This window comes from Chaetura pelagica, unplaced genomic scaffold (genome assembly GCF_000747805.2).
Source record: "Chaetura pelagica isolate M959 unplaced genomic scaffold, ChaPel_1.0 scaffold90, whole genome shotgun sequence".
In the NCBI taxonomy this organism is placed as follows: Eukaryota; Metazoa; Chordata; class Aves; order Apodiformes; family Apodidae; genus Chaetura; species Chaetura pelagica.
Genome location: NW_009953496.1, coordinates 3,076,825 through 3,104,466, shown reverse-complemented (window position 1 = coordinate 3,104,466; position 27,642 = coordinate 3,076,825).

Below are 27,642 nucleotides of genomic sequence, written 5' to 3'. Positions count from 1 at the left end.
TTACCCCACCTGCATAGGGTCTATCTGTGCCACATATTCCAGATTATACACAATTCAGTGGATTTCTTCATGAAGGAATAGATAGGGACTAGGTCAATGCATCTGACCTAGGCACTGCATATGTTAAACTCAGTTTTTGCTAATAGAGGCAAACCCACAAAGCTCATGAAAAATAGACTTGTGTGGTCATATATTTCTATACATATGTATGTACCAAAAGTCAAAGCACTGGTGTCAGCTGCTTAATGTACATGAGTAGGTTTGGAGGAGGAAAGGGGAGAAGCACCGCAGTAGAGCTGAAGGTGAAAGGTGGTGTGATGATGCAGAAAAGTGTTCAGATTGTTGTAAAGAACAGAAACTGCCTTTCAACTCATTACATTTGAGGAACTTCCCAGAAATCTTTAATTTTTCAGCCATTTGTCCAACAGTTTGGTAGTCTGAACAGGGAAGACAAAAGAATAAAATGGCATTTGCAAACAAAAAAGCAACGTTGACCATCCCTCACACTCCTTGCAGGTATGACTTTCACTGTGGACACCCAACTCTCCATCACACATTAAGATGAACTTGATCTCCAGAACAGATCCTTGTGACCAGTATAAATGCTATAGGTGTAAAATCTTAAACTTCTGTATAAATGGACTCTGACATCATCAAACTGCTCATTTTCAGGTGCCTAAATGCAGATTTGTGAAAATTATGTATTGTCTCTCAAGGTTAAACAGTATATTCTGTGCTCCTTACAGATCACCAGATATCACAGCTCTGTCCAAATGCACATCTGTGTTTTCCCATGCACCAGGAGGAAATGGAGCGTCTCATTGCCCTACAGCTGCGACTCCCCACACAGTGAATAGGTGATGACAGACAGGACATTGGTTTTGGAATTCACATGATTTCTGAAATCCCATAGGCTTGCTGGTGAGCATGGCACTGTTTTTTTTCTCATCATTTTACATGCAAATCTTCCCTTTGCCAATTTATTTTAGAACATATAAAGACAATTACTCTGTGGGTATATATACATTACTATTATTTGAAAAAAAGCTCAGTTATTTCTTGCTTTTTTTTTTCTTTTGCTCCTGCCTCCCACTATAGCCCAGCCCAGCCCACCCTGGGGAAAGACTCTCACGCTGAGGGTGTGCATTGTGTGGGTACTGGCAAGTGCTCAGGGGTTACTCAAGGAGGGAGGCAGCAGCTGAGTCAGAAGCACTGTGGTAGCACTGGGCTGGGAGCAGCCAGCAAGGAAACAGCAGAGAGACAGTTCTTCTGCTTCTGGTTGGTAATGAGCTTTCTGGTGGCAGTGCTATTCTCGTCAGGAGTATTTGTTTTTACAGGCTGCCCTTTGTTGATTTTAGGCTTGTTTTCCTTGCCAGGCAATACAAATATTCTCAGGCGTTAAGCTTTCCCTGCCTCTACAGCCTTCTCTTCTTCTGGGGCCATGTAGGAGCTAAATTTAAACTTGATTGATAGCATTTAATCCAGAGAGGGTCAGGGTGCTGTTTTCCTGTTAAATGTTCTCTGGTTTTCTTCTGTTGAGAATCATGTCTCTAAAGTACTATAGTCATTCCTGCTTCTTAATGAAATCTCTTCTGCTTTCCTTGCTGTTCTGGGATAGTGCTCTTAATTCTGTGGAGCCTTATGATGCTTTGTCTTATCCTAGATGGAAATGAACAACAGCTATGGGCCTTTAAACCAGATAATGACATGACTTACAAATTCTCTCCATTATAACAGAGAGCAGGCCCCAAATTCTGCTGTTGTGAACCACTAAACATGGAAACACAAAAGCAGTCCTGGTTGTCTTTTCCCTGTCTTGGCAGTCTTTGAAAAACATCTTCCTTGAACAACCACAGATTCGGCATAACCGTATGAATCCTGTTTTATAGCTCTGAAGACAGTAATCTTAATGTCAGTCTCAGTGCTGGATGGAAGTAAAAATTTTCTCTCTACCAGATGTCTGTGTAGTCTCATACACATAATTTGCACATACTTGGAGCATGACACCTCTTACTGATGTCAGCTAACTGTAGACACAGGCTTTTATTGACTTTACTTAGTTGCCTTATACTGTTATTACCTCCATGGTAAAATTCCTCCATTCTTAGCAAGATGGAGGGGGTTAGGTCTAGGGAAAGAAAGGTAGGACACCTTGATTGCAGGCTTAACATATTTATACTTTCCTGGAGAGTATATGCTCCTTTATTGAGGAGTTACACTCTTCCGTTTCCAAAAATAATTCCTCCAGCACTGATGAAATATGGACACATGCACAGGCACAAAAGTGAATGAAAGGAAAAAACTGAACCACCATGTGAATCTGGAATTCTTCCTAATGGTTTAAAGAGCCCTTTCATTTGTTTGCCTCTGTAGTCATGTCATGTTTTTCATTATGTACCTGCAGTGTTCCTTAAAGCACATTGACAGTCATCTGTCTTATACATGTGCTAACTAAGGCTAACTAAACTAATCAGTGCTTTTCCATGGTATAGTCTACCATTAGATTTTATGAGTTGCTGACAAATCTATCCTAAAAAATGCATGTTCTGACTCTGACACTAATGTCAAGTATGTGGTGCTTTATCTTCAGACAGCAGTGGAAAATAAATAAATTAATTAATATACAGATTTTTGAGTATAAATTATTTTAAAAATATATCATAGCAGAGAGCCACCATACAATCTAGAACCTTGCCAGTTTGGTCACATCATTATGCATTTTCAAGTTGCTGCTGCAAGAGATGAAGTATAAATTCTCCTGCAGAGCTATGCAGATATATATACACTCACTCAAACCCTCTGCCTCATGCAGAGGGAGAACACATTTAAACAGGTAAGTACACCTCTTGAACTATACTGTCAGAATCCTTAAGGCTTAGCTGCTGGAAAACCAACAGCATTAGACTAGCTTATATGTTAAACATTACACTGGATGAAACAGTATTTGCCAATTGGAAGTGGAAAGTTTGGAAACAGAAAATTATTCTCCTGAGAAATACAAAAACAATGTAAAAAACCCCACAACAAAACAAAAGAAACTCAAAAAATCTAACAATAAAACATGAGGAAAGCAGATAGGAAGAAAAGGGGCTAGTACAACAGCCTGTGACCCTGTAAACTGCTTGAAAATGGAAGAAAGATCAACCAGTTTTTCAGGGGAGAATCACTAGAAAAAATCTGAGCAGATCTCTTCATCCTACATATACAATATGAGCACTTCACTTTACCTAATTTAGTTGTCTAAAAATTAGGTGGTGGTGCTTTCATCTCACTATATCAGCATGGGATGCAGCAGTGGCCACAGGAATGTCTGTACTAGTTGAGAGCAAATGTGCCCCATACCTTATCTTTTTTAATCCAACTGAGCCCATAAATGGATCATTAGGGCTAAACAAGGGCAGGACAAGAATGTCTGATCATTCCCTCTTTAAGTCCCCTGTCATGTCCAGATTTTGGGATCAGGGGAACTTCTGGGAACCTGATGCTCTTTGTTTATTTAGTAACCTTCAGTAGTTCTTTCCTCTGACCACTTGTCCAGCCTGTCTTTGAGGCCATGTGTACTCTTTCCTTGGACAAGCTGCAGAAAGAACCATCTCTTTTTGTTTGCTCCAAACTCTGATCTTACTGCCTTTGTGTGATTTTTCCTAGTTAATATACTGGAAGAAAAAGGAAAAAAGTTAATTCCTAAGTATCTTTGGGCCACTCATGATTTTGTAGACATATATCTTATGTCACTCAAGTTTCCAGCCTTTTCCAGCCTGAAGACTCCTACCACTGCTCAGTTGTTCCTCATGTAAAAGAAGTTCCATGCCTTTACTCACCTGTATTGCTCTGTTCCTGTTTTCATATATAATTTTAAAAAGAATGGAACCAGCACATCAAACACCAATATGTCATTTAACTTTTCTGAGTTACCATCACTTAAGCTTATGGACTCTTTAGGGGGTGTTTTGCTGCTTCCTGATGCGCTAGAAGAATTTAGTCCTGGTTTTGATTCCTTCTGCATTTGATTCTTGCTCTCTTTTGGCTTACTTATAGTTTTATATTCTATATGCCAGAACTTATATTACTGTACTTGTAATATACATTCTTTGCCTGGATGCAAGTCATTTTTGTGAAAAGTATCTTGTGTCTAATGAAGTGCCTATTTTGCCATTTAGTCACATCAGCTTCCCTTTAACCTTTTTCAGGGCTTACCTAATAGATACCAAGTGAGGAATCCATAGTAAGAGGTCAGCACTGAGTCCTGTAGTTTTTTTGTTGTGGTTTATTTGTTTTTAATAACATAGTTCCCATTTGGAAGCAGAACACAACTTTTTTTGATTTTTTGACCTATGTTATCCTAAATACACCAAAGCTAAGTGATTTGGAGCCCTGATACATGGAGAAGGTTGGCAGCCCCAAGGGGATTTCTTGCCCCTATCTTAAAGTCAGACCTGAAACCGTCTATCTTTGTCTTGTCACTGACTACAGGACCACGTCAGTGATTAACTTAGGTATTAGGCTGGATGACTCATGGTTACCGAGCTACAGTTAGATTTATTTCAGTGTTGAATGCTGTTTTCTCAGACAGCTTGGAAAAGCAGCAGTGTCAGATAAGAAACACATCACAATATGTAGAAGCATGTGAAATAAAGGCTCTAATGATGGGAGTGGTCACTGGAGATCAGCTGCAAAAGTAATTTGACAACAGATGTTTTTCATTAGCACCAGTTGACATGATTATAGTTAACTCTATTCATGTCAGATATGTATCAGCTGGAAACAGAAAATTATTATGATTATGTATCAGCTGACATGATTTGCCCAAAGTGTTAAGCATTTTTCTCCATCTTTCCTTTAAGTTCCTGCAGCTTTTCCTTCACCTTCATGCATCGGTAAGTAGTGAGGAAGTTTGATAGGGATGTTTTTTATTCTCACTTTCTGTTAGCTTACCTAGCTGATCCAAGCTCATGCGTGATCCCAGGATGACTATTGTCAGTAAAGAGATATGTGGAGAGGGAAAACAGGAGGTACTGAAGGAGTGGCCATGGCTTTGGCACAGGTTTACTCATGGATTGGGCTAAGCCAGTCATGAAGCCTCACCCTTCATTTATAAACATTAATTACCTTTTAATGTTACCATTGTAATTAATGTTTTATTCCCACTTCTTTGTTTATGCCTCTCCCCAGGGGAATAATTTATATTTTCATTGTTTCTCTTTGTAGAGAAAAGGCTAAGAACTGCATTTTAAGAATGCATAAAAGCTTTGTCCCTTTGTACCCTATTTTAATTTAGTCAGTGCAAAATGACTCGCAATAACGTTACCTTAAATCTTAAGAAGTGTAGGATGTCTGTGGCAAGAGCAAAATTTTCTGACCCACTAGTCTAAAACCCAGTGTTCCCTTTGTGCAGATTTCACGAGTGCAGAGAGAAGCTCGAGTCTAGTATTGAAACTCAGTTTTACTCCATCTTTGCTATCTTACATATAAATGTGTATGTCTGATAAAAAAGTGATTGTGTAATGTCTCTACCATGGGCTTTTGCCCAAGTTCAGAATTGTGGAAGAATAATTCTTTCCCTCCCTTATCACTAATGGCAATGACTAAACTGCTAACTGGTTTCAACGCAGAGGAGTTAAACCCCCAATTGCTGCAAGTCTTTAACACAACTATCCTGAACAACAGATAAAATACCCTCCACACAATTCTGTTGATTTATTGCTAGAGTTATTTAATTAATGGTATTTGAAATTTTGTAATTCACACGTGAGGTAAAACATTTTATCTGTGTGCTCAGGACACAACCCAACATGAATTGCTGTAAAGGGGGAGCATCTTGTGGATTTTAGTATGTTACTTTTGAAACAAACCTTTCTGGTGTTTCTGGGGTGCTTCCTACTGTAGGATGCTCTGCTCAGAGTATTAAACTCTTTCATCTCCTTTCATACCTCTCTCTTTTCTATGTTCATGGAATCAAAATGTCCAAAACCAAACTACAGCTATGGACACTGCACAGATGTCAAGCACTTCTGGTGTTTGCATTGAGAATAAAAAAAAAAAATTAAAAAAAAAATTTAAAAAGGTGCTTCTCTATTCTTCTGTTCTTTTGTCTACCAGCCTCTTCAGAGCTGTCAGACTTCTCTAGACTAGCACTGATCAATTAATTTGAAATATAAAAGCATGGCCATAGGTAAGATAACTTTCATAACAACTATGATGATCTAAATGGTGTTCTGGGAGGTCTCAAAAAGTCCAAAAGTCATAAGTTAGGTCTTGGATCTCTCATTTTCATCATGGGTAGTAAAGGAGCCGAATAGGACACAATAAAAAACAACCCAGGAACTTCTGACTGTCTTTCAATCCACAGCAGCTGCCTAAGGGCAGTCTTGTCTATTATGTGCTTTTCTCGTAGGCTGTTTCTGGTAAACAGTTTGCCTTAAAAATGTCTGTCACTATTATCCCTGCACTTACAGGGAATGCTATTATTTTGAATGCACGAAATGCCCCACTGAGACAGCCATATAATCAGTACAAGACTGCCTGATGATGTTCTGAAAAATATTCCTTGAGGATCTTTCTGTACAGTTATTTCTTGAGCTTGCTCCCTGTGGTAGAGTACAATTGCCTGAATTTTTCCAATAGAGAAACCTCTAGTAAAAAGGCCCCCAGTAAAAGTAGCCTGGTGAGCTGCAGAAGGACAACAACCTTTGTACGGGCTTTTCTTTTTGTATGGAGCTGCTTAGTTACTCTGAAAGATGACTGGAAATTTCTGACTCTTTGACTCAGGAACTTTCTGAAAATTAAATTCCAAGCTGCATGCAATTCCCTCCTTAACTGCCAGATAGATTGTATTTCTCTTTACTGAGTCACACGGACTGCTGGAGAGAACCTGAAAAAGATCCAAAGTATTGCAAATTCAGGCAACATGCTTGTGGTGGTGGTGTGTAGCACACTATAAGAATATAAAGAAGTAACACAACATTCAGTGACTTTGTGCAAGCATTGCAGGTCTATCTCTGTCACTCCACCATCTTATCTCATCTGGATATCCCAGTACAATTCCATTCCTGAACCATACCTGAAGATTAGTTGTAAACTATTAACATAACCATTATATAATATGAAGTTACAGCCCATCTTGAGGAGAGTCCACCAATATCCTTACATTCAACAGCAAGACAAAGGAGGACCTCAGAATTCCCACCTGTATTTTGTTTTTGTGTGTTGTAGATGAGCAGTGTTACTGCAAAGAAGGAAGACCTCTGGGGTGTAACTTCATAACTTCATTTGTTGTTACAAAATGTAACAACAACAAATGTAAATGTTGTTACAAATGTAGGAGGTTATTGTCTCCTCTTCCTGTGGTGAGACATCAGTAATCCAAATCTCACCCAGGGAAATGAAGGGAATTTAAGGCCCTGGGACACTATCCCATGTGAAGCATATGGTAAGAAGAATACAAGGAAGAAGAAGCCGAGGTGATGGAAATTTGACTTATGAGAAGGCTCAGGGGAAGTGAGTTTGTTTAGTTCAAAGTATAAAAAAATGAGGGAGGACATGATGGCAGTTTTCTAACATGTAAAAAGTTATAAAGAAGATAATTTTTTTGCTCACTATGTCTACTAGTCTTAGGACAAGAAACAATCAGATTAATTTTAAGTAAAGGGCATTTAAGTTATGCATGAGGAAAAAGCAATTCTTACTAAAGAAACACTGGAACAGTGGCACAGACAGCCTGGGGAGGGTTGAGGGTTTCCACCACTGGAGACTTTTGAAAGGAGGTAAGATAAACCTCCTGTTCAGATTGTCTTGGCAGATGTTATCCTACCTCTGAGCAAAGGGAGGTCATAGATAATTCCTTGTGATACTTTGCAGCTCTGTATTTCTACAATTCTAGACATGAAAGGTCTCTAGCAGCACCCTACTCTTTCCAAAGCTGCTAACAGCCTTCCCACCTCTCTGGAAAACCCATGGCTTCTGCAGTGCTGGATCATAGATCCTTTTTTCATTTTGGCTACCCCACAGAACCTTGCAATGCCTGCTGGATGCAGAGAGACAGTATGCTAGTAGGTACTAGAGATAACTTCATTTCTTCCTGGAAGGGTCTGGTATTTTCTTTTCTTCAACCACCTACTAAAGGCTACATACTAAAAATCCACAGTTATGTAATAAAATGCATGAAGATGGAAGATCTAACAAGCCATCCAGAACCTTATAGTTTTAATATACGAGTGCCGTGGCTGGGCACAAGGAGAGAAAAAAATGTCCATTCTTCCTGTTGTTCATCTCGGAAACTTTCTTAGCAATTACATTCAGCATCTGCTACTGTCAGGGCCTTGACCATATTTGTCCACTAGGACAGAGATTTCCCTGCTGTTTTTCCCAGTCTTCTACCTCAAATGAAAACATGCATTTTACAGCTTCCATTTTCTACTGTTTGTTCCAATCCTTTGTTTTGTTACCAAAAATGTGTCCTCTATAAAGGAAGAAACTTACATCTCTCTACTCACTGTGCAGCTAAAAGCAACTAAATAGGGAGCCAAGGAAATTGGATATTAAGTTCTGAGGGTTAATAATGAAGAGGGTTCTTTAGAACTGTGTTTTTTTCTTGCTAGGTCTTCCATTCTCCTAGTAGCCTCCCAAATCAGACCTGTTCTTTACTTACCAAAATCTGAAAACTTATAATGCTGCTCAAAAAGGGAAAAGCAATTGCAGAAAAGCAATTGTCACTAGTGCAGCTCACTCAATATCCTTCACCTGTCTTCCATGCTTAGAGATGCCTGTTGAGTTGCCTGATCAGAGGAATTCTATTATTCTTTGTGAATGTTTTATTCCAACTCTCTTACTCAAAATTAAATATTTTTCCCCTTTCTGTCACTGTTTTTGAAACCCACCTGTCCATGATGGGTCTGCGATGCCACAAAAGGCTCTGCAGACCTACACCAGGCCTGTAACAGAGCATACATGAATGCCCTGTGAGAAGGAATGCAGGGAGGCCACCAAGCTCTGCTTCGTCAGTTCTTACCATCCCACTGGGGAGAATAAAACTCCTAAATAAACTCTATAAAGTTGTCTTTACTCTTCTAATTACAATTGCATTGTTGGGCAATCAAGTACGTGATTTCTAACAGCCCCAGCAACCAGCCATTGCCCCAGTCTCTTCCAATTTGGCTCGGAGCAAGCTGTCGGTTGAGCAACTCCTCATGTGACCATGATGTACACAGGCAGTTTAATGAAATATCTGGTTCTCCTCTAAAATGTAAAGACCACTGCTATTCTTCAAAGATGGTATTGTAACACATTCTTTAACTCTTTGCCACAGCATGCCATATTTAAGGCTTTTCATAATTTCAAAATCCTTATTGTGTTGCCATCTCACCATAGCTAAAATAATTGCCCCCAGTAACTATACATCATGTTTTCCTTGGTTTTCTTTCTTTCTTTTGACCTGCTGGACATGCTGCTGTATATGAAAATGGGCATGTCCAGCTGAAAAATGGCCTGTAACCCATCTTTTCATGCTTAGCGTTTGAGATTCCTGCATACTTCCTCTGTGGAAGTTTCTTCCCATATTCTTTGTTTTCTTGACCACTAACCTGTCAGTCTTCTCCATTTTAACACAGTTTAGGACTCTGTAACATCCTTGCTCTCTGTCCCCTGTTCTGTCAGTGGCATTCACAGTTTGTTGTATCAGCAAAGGTCCTTTCCTCTGAGTTTGACAGATTTTCTCACTCAAAATGGGACCTTGATCAAGGGTTGCAGTTTGCTCAGAAAGTTGTCAACTTCAACAATAGAAATTATCCTTATGCAGTTAGTGATAATAATTATTATTTATTTTTACATGTATTCCATATTTCTTCATTTCAATATTCTTGGTATTAAAGGCATTAGGTCCTTGACACATTATTTTGCTTTTTGCAGAACATCCAGCACAGACAATGCTCAGTAGAACCACAGGTTGAACAGATTTGTATTGTCTGGATCACTTATAGAAATGCTCTAGGGACTCATCAGTGGAGTCTTTGTTCTGTTGTTATTGAAAAGTTCAATTCTACATCCGTGTCTGTCACACTCTGTTGCAAAATTTGTCAGAAGTGAAGGTATGTGAACTAAAGATACAGTCACTTTGTCATGCTGGCCATTGGATCCAGAGAAAATAACATTACAGCAGGCACTGAATTATTTGTGTTTCCATTTGTGCTAGAGAGACTTTTTTGAATTTCAACAAATGAGTCACAGCAGCCACATGCAGGTGGGACATGAGTCCATGTCCCTGTGTAGTGGCATCTGTATTTGTGAAACAACATCCTGAGAGAACATTTCTGCTGAAATGTCCACAAGCCTGAGCCTGCACAGGAGCTGTTTGTGGAACCTCTTACGTAACCCAATGGAAGATCTTTTCCTCAGCTGATCTTTACCTTCTCTGATGCTTGCTCACGATAGGATCACACACTCTTGGTTTCTCACTTTTTTTTCTCTTTTTACTACTGGGATTTGGATGAAAACACAAAATTTGATTCAGATTCCAAAAATCAGTTGCTCCTGAGCACTGGTGACTCTGGTAATCTCTTGAGTAGAGCATCCAAACTGGAATAGATCCCTTACAGTGCTGATGGCTCCCCTGACAAGCAGACTATTTTGTCCATATGTTTCTGGCATATAATGATGTTGGTGGAGATCACTGCTCACTTTCTAGAGATGTGTATGGAGTTTCTGATGAAGATCAGACCATCAGAATTGCTTCCCACTTACCAGCAGCTCTCTCCAGTCACCACTTCGTTGTGGGCAACAAAGCTAACACCGTTTGCTCTAAACCATCCTTTCTCTTCAGCTCAGTCCTGGTTCCTACTTACCATAGGGTAAAAACACTTGCCTATTACAGCAAAAATGCTCGTAACCTAGGTTGGTAAATCAGTGAGTTGAGCTGTCTTTGGGAAGCCATTTCTAACTCCAGCTGCAAGGAAGCATCAACAGGTTACACAGATGCTTAGGAGAACAGAGTTCTCTTGGCATTCTCCATGGGAGGCTGCATCCATCTCATCAGAAAAATGAGGAAAAAATGAGAGCTTTTCTTTCTTTTTCCCTCTAGTTTAAATATTCTTGAACTGAGAGACAGGCTTTGTCAGGGGTGAGGTTGTGCAGTCTGCTCTGGTGGTTGTCAGCAATGAAAGTCATGGAAATTCTTTGGATTTTCATGCATCAGCCAAGCCCAAACCCTCAAAGAGTGGAGCTGTCGTGTGCAGGACTGGCTGATGAGCTGCCTTGGCTCAGACAAAATTGACCTACTAGTATCCAGAGACGTGGCCGTGGGTAAGCCTGATGCAACAAGACTAGACCACAGGTCCTGAACTGGCAAGAGAAGTGCAATGGCAGTCAAAGTTAGGAGACTAAAGAGGAAGTGTCTCATCCCATCCACCAAGGGATGAGCTCACTGCACATGGCAAAAAGAGCACTGCTGCTGCCACCACCATAGACACACTGAGTTACAGTGGTCTGTTTCAGGCATCTGTGAATCACAAGATGAAAGAGAAGACAAAGCTATGAGTGGATTGTCCAAACAAAATGAATTTGCTGTTTCACTCTATTCTGTTCTAAGTCGAATACAAACTTACTAAAGCTGTAGCTGAAATTCAAAACACTAGGCATCTGAATCTGCTTTTCATCAAGTATTTCCTCCATGTCTTTAAGAGATACAAACTGGTAAAACTTAAAGGGATCTCATCTTAGCACTGCAAGTTACAAAAATAATTCAAAAACCTAGACTTCAACTTTCATTCTGAGTATTTCATCATATTAAAATTTGAATTATAACATATTTATTGTGTTCTGTTCTGAATTCATAACCCAGATAAAAATTCCAGTAACTGGTTTCACAAAGGCCTGAGTAAGGCATTTAGAACTGGAACCATTGTTTTTATATGATAAATTCACAAATAGATGGGCATGTTTTTGAACAAAACCAATGGGAACATTAAGTGTTGCCTTCTGGGAATATTAAACATGGAGATCAATAGTTGATCTCCAAGAACACAGCTTTGTGTCAAGTTCTTTTGTCTCTATTTCTACACATAGATATAGCATGTGTATGCTGGGCTATGGGTGGAGCAATTTACTCTCACACTCACTCATTTAAAATTGTATTTAGCGGCTTAAATCAGGACCAGTTTTATATTTCCATCAAATTTTTTTTTTTTCTTTTAAAATTCAGGTTTTTCAGTAGTATGGGTACCTGAGGTGTGGAAGGATTGGGAGCATGTAGTGCATTCTTAGCTCCTTCCTGGAGCAGAGATGACACCTGGGACTCCTGTGCCTAAGTAGTGTCTAATGTGGGAATGCTCATGGGCAAAGTGCCATGCCACAGGCTACAGCATAAGACATTGAGAAAACAAAGGAAGAAAACCATGTGAAGACCTGCAAGTTACTTAAAGGAAGGAAAAAATTGCCTGTCTTACACAAAATACTTATGAAAACAAGCCTTAAACAAGAGGATTTTTAGAATATTCTCAGTAGCTTCACATAGCATATTTCTGAAGTCTTTTGGAAATAGGGAAGATTTATTTAAAGGTGCCTGTAGGGGGAGATGGTTGCCCAGGAGATTGGCAGTAAACATTTCATCTCTAGGTCACCAGCCGAAGGCAGCCCTGCTCACTAGTGGCCAAAAGCCTACTTTATTATTACCATTAGGAAAGGAGATGAATCATCTGAGAGTTTGTGGAGACATGAAAATGTCTAGTTCATAACATATAAATTATTTTATTATAATCCTTTCGGGGGTTTTAGAAGTATACACAAACACAAACATCTTTCTGAATGTTTATACAAACATTTCCCTTCCCTTCCCTTCCCTTCCCTTCCCTTCCCTTCCCTTCCCTTTTTTCTTTTTCACTTCTTTCTTTTGTAAAAATGTTGAACTGATTTTGGAGTCCCTTAAAGAAGACACCAAACTTTGGAAGAAGCCCTTATCATCTGTTTTCTTTTAAAGTATAGCAGACCATTGGAATTTGGAAGAAAAATAAACTGTATTTGGGGCCATTTTTCCTCTAGAAAAACAGTAATAAGCAAGGCACTAAACAAAATGTTTTGCAGCAGCCACTGTCTGAAGTATATTGTAGCAAGGCATGATATGCTAAAACACAACTTGATCAGATTTGGTTCAGGGTGATGTGTTTCTTTAATCCACTGGAGAAAAGAACAAAGCTTATACTATTTTATTTAATAACAAACAGACAATAATATCAATAGTACTTCCTGTTTAACTTATGGCAACCATTAATATGTGCTGTGCACATAACCGAGAAAAAGAGACATTTTCCCCATTTGGTTGGTTTCATCTTTTGAAGCATGTCTCCACCAAAAAGCAGATTTCAATTTCCTTCAGGGACCACAAAATACCCAGCTCTTTCCCCCTCCCTCATCGTGGTTAGAAGTTTATTTTTCAGTTGTGGTAAATGCTTTGCACCATATTTATCTGCATGTTGTTTGTTTTAGGAGTGAAGCACAGAACATACTATTTGCAACATAGACTTCTACCAGGGGAAAGACTAACAAGCAAGACTGTACAGAAATAGGCTAATCAAATTGTTATGGGTAACCATCCTGGTTGAATCAGAAAGTCTGTGAGAGTCTCTCGACTATAGCTGAGGAGCTTCTCCTGTAAGAAATATGTGACTAAAGCAACCACGCAAGCCCAACTAGCAGTGGAGCTGGGTTGCCCTTGGTTTTGCACGTAACCCCAGGCAAGTCGCTCTACTTTCCACTCTACTTTGTACACATAAGGGACAATTCCTATATAGTTTCTGCCCTAGCTTCTTTCAGTGGCCTTACAGCTTGTGAGAACTGACATGTGCACTGGGTTCTCGCAGTCTTTCATATTGCTGCAATGGCAAATTGACATTGACAGCTGCTGAAAGCATAAATTCACATGGAAAGCAAGCAAGCCATCCTAGGAGAGCTAGTTTCTGTAATCTGTCTGCTTGATGATTCTACTGCCAGCAATTCCAGTAACTCCCACAAGTTACTAAGCGATTTGCCGGTATGTGAGTCTGAATAGGATTTGGCCTTCTTTTGGAACAGGTTTCTCACAGAAGTAGCGGATGCCCCATCCCTGGGAGTATTCAAGACCAGGCCGAATGGGGCACTGAGCAACTCGATCTAGTGGGAGGCGTCCTTGCCCATGCAAGGAGTTTGGAACTACATTATCTTTAAGGTCCCTTTTTAACTCACACTGTTCTATGATGATTCTACAATGATGGTGATGTAGGACATCAGAGAGGTGGTGGTGGGAATGATCATTGTGTAACAATATGACAAGGTTTGTCATCTTCTCTTCTTCTATTTACTCTGAGGCAAAGAGAAAATAATAGTTAAACAAATATTAAAATACTTGTTAAAAATGTTTGTGGCTGTGAACTTATGCACACACATTTTTCATCTTACAAATCCAAAAGCTGACTATACTTTTCTTCCTGAAGAACAGCTGCATGAATAGAGAATAAGTATTGTAAGGTATCTCTAATTAAAGTTTAAGTAATTTGAGAAAAAAACATTTTATTTCATTGTGTAGTCAATTGCTGTTAACATCTGCTTATTTAAAACACTCTATAAAAAGTTGAACAGGACGACCTAGAAAATTCTATCTTAAAGCAGGAAAGAAGCAGGTGTAATTCTGATACTTTCAGGTAAAACGCATGAGGAAAAATGTGTGTGTGTCTTTTTTGCATGTAGAAAATACATTTTGTTTGTTTCTGGATTTGTCAGGTTTGCTTTATATATTTTTGCTTTGAATTTGTTCCTTGAGAGCTTTTATTTGCTATGAACTACTGCAAATTTCGCAGCTGCAGTGATTCTGATCCCAGTTTCATTACAGTGATATTCCTCCATCTTCTGATACTATCATGTTGAAATCAGAATAAAATCAGTGTTTCTCTCAGTCTTGTGGAAGCATCCCTCTCATACATCGTTACTCTTTTCCTGAAGTGACTGCTAGAGGCATTCCAAATATTTTTTCTGAAAAAAAATTTTCTTGTTTCAATTTCCAGAAATCCTTCCCCAACTTCTTGTTGAAGTAATTTTTCACCCCTAGCTTTTTATGCCCTTGCTTAGTTATATTACCTCTTCAACAAACAGTGCAATAGACTCTTTGCTTTCTGTAGTTGCCCATGTATTGACCTCATACAGAGCTGCATTAAAAATGAACATAATTTCATAATTAAAACAAAAATAAGGCAGCAGATATGTCTCACCAGTCTGCTGAGGTTTCCAACAGTGACAAGGAAATACTGTGTGAAACAAAGCATAACAAAGCAGGGAATAAGACATGCAGTACAGAGGTATCTAAATCTTGGAGAAGTGTGATGCTTGTTTCACCCAGAAGTGTAGCATGACAATCAAGTAATGTCAGATAAATAATTGTATTTTAAGCATCATTCATCTAAACCATTAGGTATCTCTGACTTGGGAGGGAAGCTAAGGTTTGAGTATGCAACTGCATCCAGAAGTTACAATAATATGGCTGAGGAAATACTCTCTATTACTTGTTCTGTAATAAACGGATATCATAACATTTTAGGACTTTTGGAAAATTGCCTTTTTTACATCGATCATTGTTTTTGGTTGGGTTTTTTTGTTTTGATGATGTTGAGGCAACATTGACAATGTTCGTGTGTACTGTAATTTCATAGAATCATGTAATCATAGAATTGTTTCGGTTGGAAGAGACCTTCAAGATCATCTAGATCCAAACCCCTGCATGGGCAGGGACACCTCCCACTAGATCAGGTTGCTTAGAGCCCCATCCAAACTGGCCTTGAGCTCTTCCAGGGATAGGGCTTCCACAACTTCCTGGGACAACTTGTTCCAGTGTCACAACTCTCATAGTGAATTTCCTCCTAATGTCTAACCTAAATCTAGACTCTTCCAGCTTAAAACCATTAGCCCTTGTCCTACCACCACACTCCCTGATGAAGACTTTCTCCCCATCGCTCCTGTAGGGCCCATTTAAGTACTGGAAGGCTGCCATAAGAGACTTCCATCAAAAGGTGAGTTTATCCCATTGAAAATTGTGGGGTTTTTGGTCATAGCTGGGAAAGCTTTGGCTTTCATTATTTTTTGGAACACAGAATATTTTGGAAGAAAATATTTAATTTAATTAAATTGAAAACGTGGACAAAGCCTGAACAGCAAATAAAATATATGAATGAAAATGGGTGGGAACTTAAATGGACATGAACTGACACAGCTGTTTTATAACATTTTTTCAAAAGTAATTTTTAATTAATCTACAGTCTAGCTATTTTGCCTGCATTGTTTTTGGTTCGTTGGGGGTTTTGGGGTTTTTTGCATGTACATGCATGTATATATTGGTATTTTGTGTTAGCTTGCAAAGAAATGTCAGATTTAAAACTGAAATAATGGAATTTCAGCAGCTCTACTAACTCTAACAAAAGCCATATTCCACAAAGGACTTTCATCTAAATCCCTGTTTAAGCAGCACTGAGAAGTACTAAGGGTTGCAATACATGACTTGAAGCAGAGATGAAATAAACAGATTTTTTGGGGAAGGGAGATATTAAAAATGAATCAAATCAAGAAGCTGTTACAGCCTTTGTAAAATTATTTTTCAGGACAATTCCCACTGATATAAATTAAATCCTTGACTGAGCATAGACTGAATTAATATTAAGAAATGCCTATAGTTAAGCCAGAAGTTGGTGGGGGGGTTTTGGTGTTTTTTTGTGGATTTTTGGTGTGGTGTTTTTGGTTGGTTGCTTGCTTTGTTTTTTTTGGTTTTTTGGGTGGTGTTTTTTTTATTGCAAGCCCATAAAATACTCTGGTTTAGGGCTATTTCCAAGTTTTTAAAACCTGTGTTTAAAAGCCAGCTTTATTTATTTTTATTCTTCAAACCTAGTTTGATGTCAGATGGAGTTTAGGAGAAGTTTTCATGCTAAAATGTGACACATGATCATTAACACTAAAACTGAACACCCCTTTTTTCTTTCACTTTGGTTCATGTGAACCTGTACTTCTGCATGTTTTAGGCACCATTTTCCAACAAATTCACTGTTGACATGAAGCTTAACTGACTTGTACAGAACAGTGAATCCTGCATGATTGCAGTTTGCTGAGTTTCCCCCAAGTTTCTCTAGCTTCTGGTCCCAGGGTACTCACCAGCACACAGCAACCGTGTCGCAGAGCTCACCTGAGGTGTGGGCTGATTTCCAACTGCCTGCTCAGGCTCTGGCGTGAGGTTGGCACAGAAGCCTTGGCAGGAGCACTGCACTTCCCTTCAGGAGTTTGGTAGGAGGCAGCAGAGCCATTGTGGACATGCCCAGTGCTCATTCCCCAGGGCAGAGGGTTCTACTACGAGCAGCTGCACGTGCCAGGCAGGACCTGTGCTAAGCTGTAGCTCTGCACTAAATTGGAACTTCATTTCCAAGTTGTAGAGATTTCAGGTTTAATGGAGTTTTTATTTACATACACACAATTTGTTACAAGAGCAGACTGGAGATAACTTGGGCTTTGCTGCTCAGGGAAATGGTATGTGACTACCAGCAGGGAACCTGTCAGCTTCTACTCACTCTGCATTAAGCAAAGATGCTGAACAATGCTAATTACTATGGATGTTGACAGGTAATGAAAGCAAGAAGCCTACAACCTAGCTAGCCCAGAGACCTGCAGCTATAGCTGAAAATACCTGCAAGTAAGAAGAGCTCCAACAGGAATGATGTGGATGTTTGAGTGGTCAGCTAGTTTTGCAGCGTAGTGGCTACTCTGCATATGTATGAAATGTGTGCAGTCATCTATGTTAACTAGCAAATGCATGACACTGTGCATGTATACGTACTAAGTATGTTGCTTATGTAGAGAGACTGTCTAGTGACTTCTAGGTCGTGGCTGCAGGGTGCCACACCCGTTGCTCGATGTTTGGCCAGTATTCTGCTGCCTGTCACATGGCCTGAATAAAGGAAACTTGAGTAATGAGTCTGATATCAAGTAAAATTTGTAGCAAGGGGGGGGGGTCTCTCATGTGTCCAGTTAGTGGAAGTGGTAGCCCTGGGAGAAAAACTCATTTCCATCTCCTAGGAATCCTAATTCCATGCCAATGCCTGCTCTGTGAGACCAGCATTGTCTCAAGCACTGATTCTAATCAGAGACCAACGCAGAGTCTCCCTTGTTCATGCCCAGCTCCATTTATCCAGCAGCTCTCTCCAAAGAACTGAGTGCCAATAGCATATGCTGTTAGCATGAAGTCTTTGCCAACACAAAGGCATGTGTAGGGTGAACTTTTGGGACAAACCTTTTGCCTAAAGGATCCCAGATCTCTCTTCTGGACATTGAGAGTCTCCTGCCATTACAATAATGGTCTCTGTAAGCCACAGCTACTTAGCTCTTTTTGATCTTTGTTCTTTGCTCAGGACTCACCCTGCAATAAGAAAACTTAATGCCATGGGCTTCCCAACAGCACCAGGAAAGATTTAAATGGAGACCTCTGATCTAGTAGTGTGTATTGTTATGAGTTTCAGTACCCTCCATACTGTTTCTCAGACTTAATGGTCCTAGGACAAACTATTCCTTAGACCTTTTCAGCTACTTTGCAAGAAGATAATTTGCTAAAGTCAGTAAAAGGTGTTTCAGATTTAAGCCTGCTGAGGGTTTGCCTGTCTGGGACATAGCAGTTAACAAGTAGCACTAGGACGAAGTTTGAAGGCCCATGTGGTGGTGATTGTCCTATACAATTAATTGTCATTCCTACTTCTGGAGAGCCAGTAAATGTGATGTCAAGAGGGCAGTATTGTACCTCCCCCTTGTATAATAAGAACAACCTAACGTACATAGCAGCAGCATCACACTCAGTATCTCTGCCGAAACTGAGAGAAAATTAGGTTGTTCAACTTCAGTTACTTATTCTGGACTTTGGCCAAGATAGCAAAGCTAATCTCATTCTTGCCAAATCTATGTCACAGGGTATTCATGTGGTCAGCACCTTGGCAGCTGCATTGTACACAGCCCCTGTTTAGATAACTCTTTTCATACAAATACTGTAGGAGGACCTGGCTTCTGCATACAAAGTGATTGTGAACCGGAATGTACTTATTGCATGAGTGCAGCAAAATATTTCTGGAAAATCGTTTTCCTCCTCCGTGCTAATCAGTTTCAATCACATGGGATAGCCAGGGTGTAGTGCAGATGGAAACAATCAGATTATTTTTTTTTCCTCAAAGCTTATAGCTTGATTACTCTTTTTGATCTTCTGCAATATCTTGCAATGCAAGATTATCCTCTTCTTCTAAGAACATCTTGAATACAGGTTTGAGAGTATGGGTCTAAATTCAATAGAACTGTTGACTTCTTTAGAGAGAAAACTCATGCCTTGCCCAAAGTAACTCTCCTTAGACTCCCACTACAACAAGCAGAATGACAGATGCTCCTCCAACTAATGATTCACAGCTCCCACTTCAGGCTCCTGGTCTGAATTTGGCAACAACATCAAAATCAGATGCACAAGGTGAGACCAAGTGCATCCTTTGATTTTTTTCTGGTGACTAATGGGCAAGCTTGCAGGATATTTGCTAAGCTATCTCTTCATTTTCAGAGAAAACAGTTAACATCCAGATAAATGGTTTAGATATGTACAAATATGGCGGGAAAGAAATGTTTCTACCTGCTACTTTATGCCTGATTGACCCTTGCCTTGTGGCAAGAAAAAAATACTGAGAAGTCACCACAAACCTCCTTTACTACTCCTTGTACCAAGTTTGCCCTCATCCTAACCTACATGCAAGGAATTCCAGCAGAAGACATTTTGGGGGCAAGCTGAGGAAGCGAGACAAAATGCCTAAAGAAATTTCATACACTGCTGATTTTATAGACGATCATTCCAAAAGGGATGGATTTGGAATACTGGTTCTCTACCAAGTTGATGCATATCAGGCCTCAAAAAAATTCACGTTGTTAACATTGGCTCAAGCATATATTTCCCTAATATCCTTAATATAAGTCACTAAGAGGAAAAAGTACCAAAGGGAAGGCATGACAGATGTGAGTCACCTCTATTAACTTGCAAAAGTCATGTACATGTGTCAAAACAGCGTATTAAAATGGATTAGCCATTCATACAAATAAGAACAACATGTGCATTTGTTTCAGCTAGGATAAAAATCACAAAGGCAATCAATTCTTATACAGCATATGTGAAAGAAAACTTGGCAAAAAGGACAGCTTACCCCAAGTGTTCAGATACATGTTTCAAGTAAGTATATTATTTTTTGAGCTTTCAGGTTACTAATCTGCTCCAGCAGATCATGAGAAACCACAACTTGAAGGGAGAAATAATTTTACACTCCCAATTTGTTCTCTAAAGTCATTATTTTTTGTTTCATTTGAATTTTTTCCATGTGGCTTTAAATTCTATTCATATAGCCATGCTAACATTGTATTAAACTACAGAGTAAACATGTTGTAATAAATACAGTTTTCTGGAGAATAAATATGTATTTGGGCATTTTTCCATTAGTCTTTTTAATGATAATTTTGCCATATACAAAACTTCCACTTAGCATGCATGCAGCACATTTGCAGCAGTTAAACTCCCACTGTCATCCATGCATGATGAGCATGTCGATGGATGGGCCATATTTACTCAAAAGGTTTTGGACCAAAGAAGGTTACAGCTTAGACAAGCGTAAGTGTTTTGCTATTATCACATCATGTTCCCAATTTGCTCCTTTCATTGGGATTTTGTAAACAGCTCCCAGGCATGATTCAGAGGTGATAAGAAATGTCACTTTGCTCATTGGTTCTCGCATCCAGCAGAAATTTGTTGTTGTCTAAGAGCATGGAGACACATGTCACATACAGCCCAAAAAGGTAGAAGAGCACTACATCCCTTGGTAGAGATGTGATTCCTTAGCTCCAAAATCACTTCCACCAGCTCTCTGACAGAGCAGGGTCACAACCAGACAGAGACTCAGCCCTGCTGCCTCACAGATATGCTTTCTGAAAAGTACTCTGATGAAAGCAGCGTAGATAAAATCATAGTAGCCAATTCTCCCTCATTTCCTCTGACAGCTCAGTGTATCTACATATTGCCTGCTCTTAATTTAGACCCCAGTGTTCTGCGTATTTCAATAGCAATGTCAAACTTACAGGACTACACTGTTGCTTTTGAAAACAATTTAAAAGCCTGAGATACTCTTTTGGTCACTACTTTGGGTAAGTGCCCTTGCAGTTGCAAACGCACGGCCGGAGTCACTTTCAAGCATGAAAGGGTAACAGTTCCCCTTCTGAATGAGGAGCACTTATGCTTTGTGCAAAATGCAGCAGTCGCATCAACTCACAGCCTTGACAGCAGGTGCTAGTGGAGACAGGCTGCACAGCAAGGCAAGGTAGGAACCTCGGGGTTCTGTGGTGGATTTTATGCTCTATTCAGTCCTGGATAAATTATGGGGATGTGATACAAACACAGCTCCAGGTATCAGACTGTAGCCATACATAGAAATTGCTGCCTGTTGCTGTTGAGCCGGATTAGCTTTGCTGCTGGTATCAATGGCAAAGGATTCTCATGTACTTGGCTGATAATCTATTTGAAATAATTGAATTATTTTCAAATACTGTCTCTTCTCAAACATAGTTAAGTTGGTCACTTTTATATTTCCCCTTAAATGCCAGATATCAAGTGAATTAAAACCAATCTCAGCCATCCCTGAGTTTTTTGCATTCCTGTAATTCAAGGGTGGAACGAGTTTTCTGTTACAGTTAATTGGAGAATAAAAATCAGTATCCAGTTGAGATATAGGGTCTTTTTTTTTTTTTTTTTTTTTTTTCTCCAATGGAATCCATTCTCCCACAGAAAATACACATTTGTGCTGGAAATGCTGGCTCAGATGAAATCAGAAGGCTGTGATCAGGGATGTCAAGAACACCAGAGATTAACGTTGCATTAAATCCTTGCGGTTGAAAAGAAGCCCCAACAGTCAAGCCCCTTCTCCCTGGACACCCACTATGCTTGGGTTTTTTTTTTTTTTTTTTTTTTTTTTTTTTCTCCAATGGAATCCATTCTCCCACAGAAAATACACATTTGTGCTGGAAATGCTGGCTCAGATGAAATCAGAAGGCTGTGATCAGGGATGTCAAGAACACCAGAGATTAACGTTGCATTAAATCCTTGCGGTTGAAAAGAAGCCCCAACAGTCAAGCCCCTTCTCCCTGGACACCCACTATGCTTCATTGCCCTCTGGTTTCTCCCTTCTTTCTCCTGTTTCACGAGGCCAGTGCATAAGTGTGTGTGCACACACGTGTGGGAGGATGCTGAGCTGTGCTCTCATTACACTCCGTTTCCTCCGGTAGTGCCTGCCTTGCTCCCTGCTGCTCACGCTGCCCTGCCTGCCAGCAGCATCTATGCACACTCAGTGAATTATGCTGAGCAGCCTCAGAAGCCAAAGGAGGAGGTGACAATTGGTAGACATCTTTCTCTGCCTGACAGCATACGTAGAAACAGTCCAGCTAGACAGACTACTTTCTGTGCTGAGAGGACCAGCAGATCATTTTGGCAGTTTACTGGCTTGAAAGCTCAGCATTTTAATGCCTCACTGACTAGAAACCTATTGAGCACGAAATCCTGAGAACATGAGAACCAGTCTTGGAAAATAGTGTTTGTTCCTCCCCCTATTTTTCCATCTTCGTTTCAGCAGGCAGAGAGTATAGTCAGTGTTGAAAGGAGAGGTATAATAATACTGGTAATTTATAAGCTGGCAGTGGGATGCAGTTTATAGAATAAAGCAAGAGCCATTCAAGTTTCTGAAAATCCCTGTAAGGAGTACAATTGTAGCTGAAGTTGTTTTGCCTTCCTCCTGTCTCCTGAGAAAGCTCAGCTAGTAATAAACAGTAATGGAAACTGAAGTAAGCTTTCATTCCATGTGGTCCCTTCAGCTCAGGTGGAAGAACAAGGGCAAGGAAAAGTAAAAAAGCAAATACTGCTGCTGTGCCTGCCATAGTTACAGGTCTCTGCTCTCTCACCATCAGGTAATGCTGGATCTTTCAAGATCTGTGTCACAGTTTGACTCAGGTCCGACAACAATGCTCTCGATCCCCTCCCCCTCCCACCCAGATAAGGAAGGAAAGAGAGAAAAAGAGAGAGACTTGGCTGGATTGAAAACTAAACTACACAGCTTTAATTAAAACACTAATGAATGATACAAGAAAATATATACAATTATATACAGATATATTCAGGTATGGGCGAAAGCCTCTCGCCTCCCCCCACCCCAGCAACTCCCACAGCACTTCCCTGAACTGGGAAGAGTCCCGAGGAATCCCTGGAGGAATGCTGGAGAAAGAGCAGAGAGTTATGGGGGTCAGGAGATCTCGAGCCTAAGGGTCGACAGTGATGGATGAACAGAGTCCTCCCTGGACGCCGGCCATGGACGGAAGAGAAGGGGAGAAGAAGAAGGAAGGAAGTTGTCTTCTGTGATCTCTGACCTTCCTCTGAGCTTACGTAGATATATGGAATGGAATATCTTTGGCCAATTTTGCTGTCCATCTAACTCAGCCTCCTACGGGGCGGTCACAGATCTCCCCATAGTGTCTGAGCCGGCAGAGTGCAGGTGCGGCCTTGAAGCCTCAGTAGTTAGAAAAACATTCCACTGTCTTATCAGCCTAGCAGAGCACACTGTTGCTAGCTACAAGAAAGCTTACTGAAGGAAAAAAAAATCAGTAAAAAGAAAAATTAGCTTCATCCTGGCTCAAACCAGGACAATCTGGAAATTAGTTTAAATTTTAAAAGACCTTAAAGGTTACAGTTGTTCCAATGAAACCTAAAGCAGGACACACAGGGGGCAGGAGGAAGGGGCTGTCATTCTTCTTGTGACAGCCCCTTCGCCAGTGTGGAGCCGACTGCTTGTTCATGTACTTGCCAGCGAGTTTCTTGCCAAAGGTGCTTGTCTTGCTCAAAAGGCCATTTAGTTCTCAGAGGAATGATCTTCTTGGCCTGGATCTTCCCTGGTGGTACTCTGTACTGAGCCTCTGAGGCCTTGTCCTGGAAAAAAAAAAAAGGCTTGTTCACTCAGGTCTCCCAGCCTTAGCTGGAGCATTTCTAGGGAGCTAACCTGCATGCTGGCCATAGGGTCTCCACAGTCTCACAACCAGCACTATCAGTAATGGTGCTTATGCAAAAGGTCCTTAATTGCTTATTGCCAGAAGGTCCTCAGCACTAGCCCCTACATTGTCCCCCAAAGTAGCAGAGATGCTACAAAGCCCCTCCTGGACAGCTGCAAGGCACCTGCACTCACAAAATTTGAGCACCTCTACTTGATTTGAAGAGACACCAGAGACTCTCCACTCGAACAGCCTTAGCAGGGGAATTGTTTTATAAAGCAGTTGTTCTCCCCAGACCTTGGAGAGCAGTCTTTTTCCATTCCAGTCACTGTAAATGCAGTGACCTAGATGTGACGATGCTTGCACAGTGGGTGCCCATGCAGCCCTCCTGTATCTTCTTGTTTGTGAAAAATAAACCACATTTTGAATCAGCATGTCTCAGTACAGGTCTTTTGGGGCAATCAAAGGATATGTGATGTACAAATGATATTTCCTTTGACAGAAAAGTTCAGGTGCCCTTAGGACAGCCAGGATAACTTATTTTTAATTTATGCATTTGGCCAAACACCAAATATAAGCCAGGCACTGTGAAGCAGTTCCAAGCAAACATTTGACTTGTGATTATTCAAGTGCTTGAGCTGGGACAAACTCAGCATTGCTCAGATCTTACTGGAGTCTTCCAAGAATGGGATGGTGCAGATGTGGGCTCCTCTTTGCCTGATTTGTGAGTGAGCTGTAAGCACAGGGTTCTCCACATGCCTTTGGTGACTATTGCCTAGGACAAAAAGCATACTTCTGTTTATCTCTTACCAGGTAAAACATCACATTTCCCTGGTGTTATGATGCTATGACTGATCATCATGTTTGTCATAGAAATGCTTATATCTATCTTGTAAAGGAAAAACATCACTTTGGTTTTTTTGTGTAGGCAGGGTTTCATGTCTGCAATATGCAGATTCACTAAGAAATGGAAAATCCTAAAACAATCTCATGCCAGAAAGTAAACAACAGAGAGACAAAGACATGTTGAATAAAAGAAAGCTCAGTGCTAGAAAATAAACTGGGTTTTGAGTTAATCATGATCCATATAGTAAAATAAATGCTACATTTCTTTATATCTGACAAGCTGAAGGACCTTTTTTTTGTATGAAAGGTTCAATTTTCTCTCTCATCATTCTTCCCTCAAAGGGAGCCACACTACAAAATAAAAGATGCACATAAACAAAAGGTTAGATATAAATACAGATGAGGTACAACAGATATGGGACACATTATCTTCTAAGTGTAAAAATGAAACAACTACAAAAACCCCAACTCATTTTATATTATCTTCTAATCAATGGAAGTTGTAGATCTCTGAATGCAACAGACTGTTCCTAAATGTCTATGATATTGTTCAAGATACCTTGAATGTAGTCATGCTGTGTACTTGCTTCTAATTTGTAAATCTAAGTAACTTGGCTTAAGGACATTTAAAAATGCACCTTAAGTGTGTCTCTGTAGCATTAAATTGGAAATAGAAGGTACTACTTTTCCAAGACAAGTAAACTTTCTAAAACAAGCCAAGTTTTACTGCTGCAAGAATTACTTATTAACTGTCCTACATATAGTACACAAGGAAAGTAAATGTAATAAGAATTCCTAGTGGTTTTGTATATTCATATAAGGTTATTTGGTATATAGATATGATCCAATCTGTTTCATCTAGCCTGGGTACAATGCACACGACATGCAATTCAAAGAGCAGGTATGTGCAGCTATCCTGGAGGATCTCTGCAAACATCCCATAGAGGGTCCTTCTGTTTCTTGCTGCTATTGCCACTGATTTCATTAAACATCCCCCACCACAAGTACATATTCACACACATGCTTCACACCTTCCAGACACACAGCCATAGCCACACATATACATACAGATGTAGCCTCAGATAATTTACAGCCTGCTATTCATACTAATTCCTAACCTACTCTGCCTGCAGAAGTCATTATTACATATGGAAGACTCAAACAGACTGAGCAAGAAGTGATTTATTAGTTCTCTACTTAAATTTAATCATCATAATCTAGGAAAGAAATAAGGTCATCCTTTGCAGCAGGGTTCCACTTGATTTCCCTGACAATAATTCTAGGTTTACAATACACCTGCCTGCAGAGAAACTCCTACCACAAAAAAAAAAAAAAAAAAAAAAAAAGGCATTTTGAACTCCAGCATAATTTCTGCTGTCACAGATTACTCAGCAACTGCAAATATTTATTGCTGGGCACAGAATTCCTGCACTGCCCATGGATCCTGCAAACAACTGTTTTTTCTTTCAGGCATCAGTGGTTCTGCTGACCTCAGATGAAGTCAGATGAAGTTAAATTTATGGATAAAAAGGTGTCAGGATACTGATCAGGCTTTTTTCTGAAATTTAGTGCAACAGTTACACAGATAGGTCAGCTGCTGAGTATTTCAGAAAGCCTCATAAATAAATTCTGCAGAGCTTTTTGCAAATCTGGTTAGTTTTGAAGACAATGTGAACTTGGATGCTTAGTATTTCTGAGCAAATGAAGGCAAGTCATCCCAGCGAAATCTCTCCAAGTGACTGTAGCTTTCAAAAACATCCAAGCAAAGATGGGTTGGAGCACCAAGGTCATAACTGGTGAGACAGACCATGATGCCATCCTCAGTCTATAGGACTGGGCCTTGTTGAGTAGCCCACATCACATGGCCCAGGATCATGTCCGCCCCACCCAGCAATAAGAGAAGGACAGGTAGGGAAGGGACTAAACCCTTGTAGCCTGTCTCTAATAAATCCCCTCTTGCTTCAGACACCTCTGTCACATTTTGATCACAGCTTCTACCTTCCTCTGCCATGTTCTGTATGTTGCAGCAGCCTAGCTCAGATTGACCTGTCGGTATGAAAATGTTTCCCAGCCCTAAGCAGGTGGAAAGGAGGGAAAAGCATTACCGGCCAGCCAACCCGGCAGTGATTTTGAGTCCAAGCTGTTCTCCTGCTGAGGCAGGGGCAGGACCCATCTGTGGGCAGCTGTCATCCAGCTGCTCCACAAGCCTCTCTCTGCTTTAGTCCATGTCCTTAACTGAACCCACAAGGCTCTGGAAGTCCCCAGGATGGCTTTCAGCAGTGCCTACACAGCTCAGGTGGGTTCAGCATTGCCCATCTTCAACTCCATTCGATCTGAGCATCCTCCTGCCCCAATTACTGGACCGTGACCCCAGCTTCTCGAGACCTTCCATGACAGTGTCTTACAACAGATGGAAGCAGGTGAAGGAAGTTCAAACACTGAAGGAAAAAACAGAAGGAAAAGCCTTCTCTTCTGTCTGTTTCAGTAAAATTTGTAACTGCCAAATGCATCTTCTCTTTCCTGAAATGATAATCCTGACCCCACTTCCTGTGTGACCCGGCTGCAGCCCTGAGAGGAGGAAGCAATTTATTTCAAACCCTGTTATTGTTTTAATGTGTCTGAGCCTTTAGGCTGGCATCTGAGCCCACCTGAGACACGTTTTTCACCTGCCTGCTGGCTCCTCTGCCTCCAGCCTCCCAGCAAGCAGAGCCGGGGAGCGGCAGG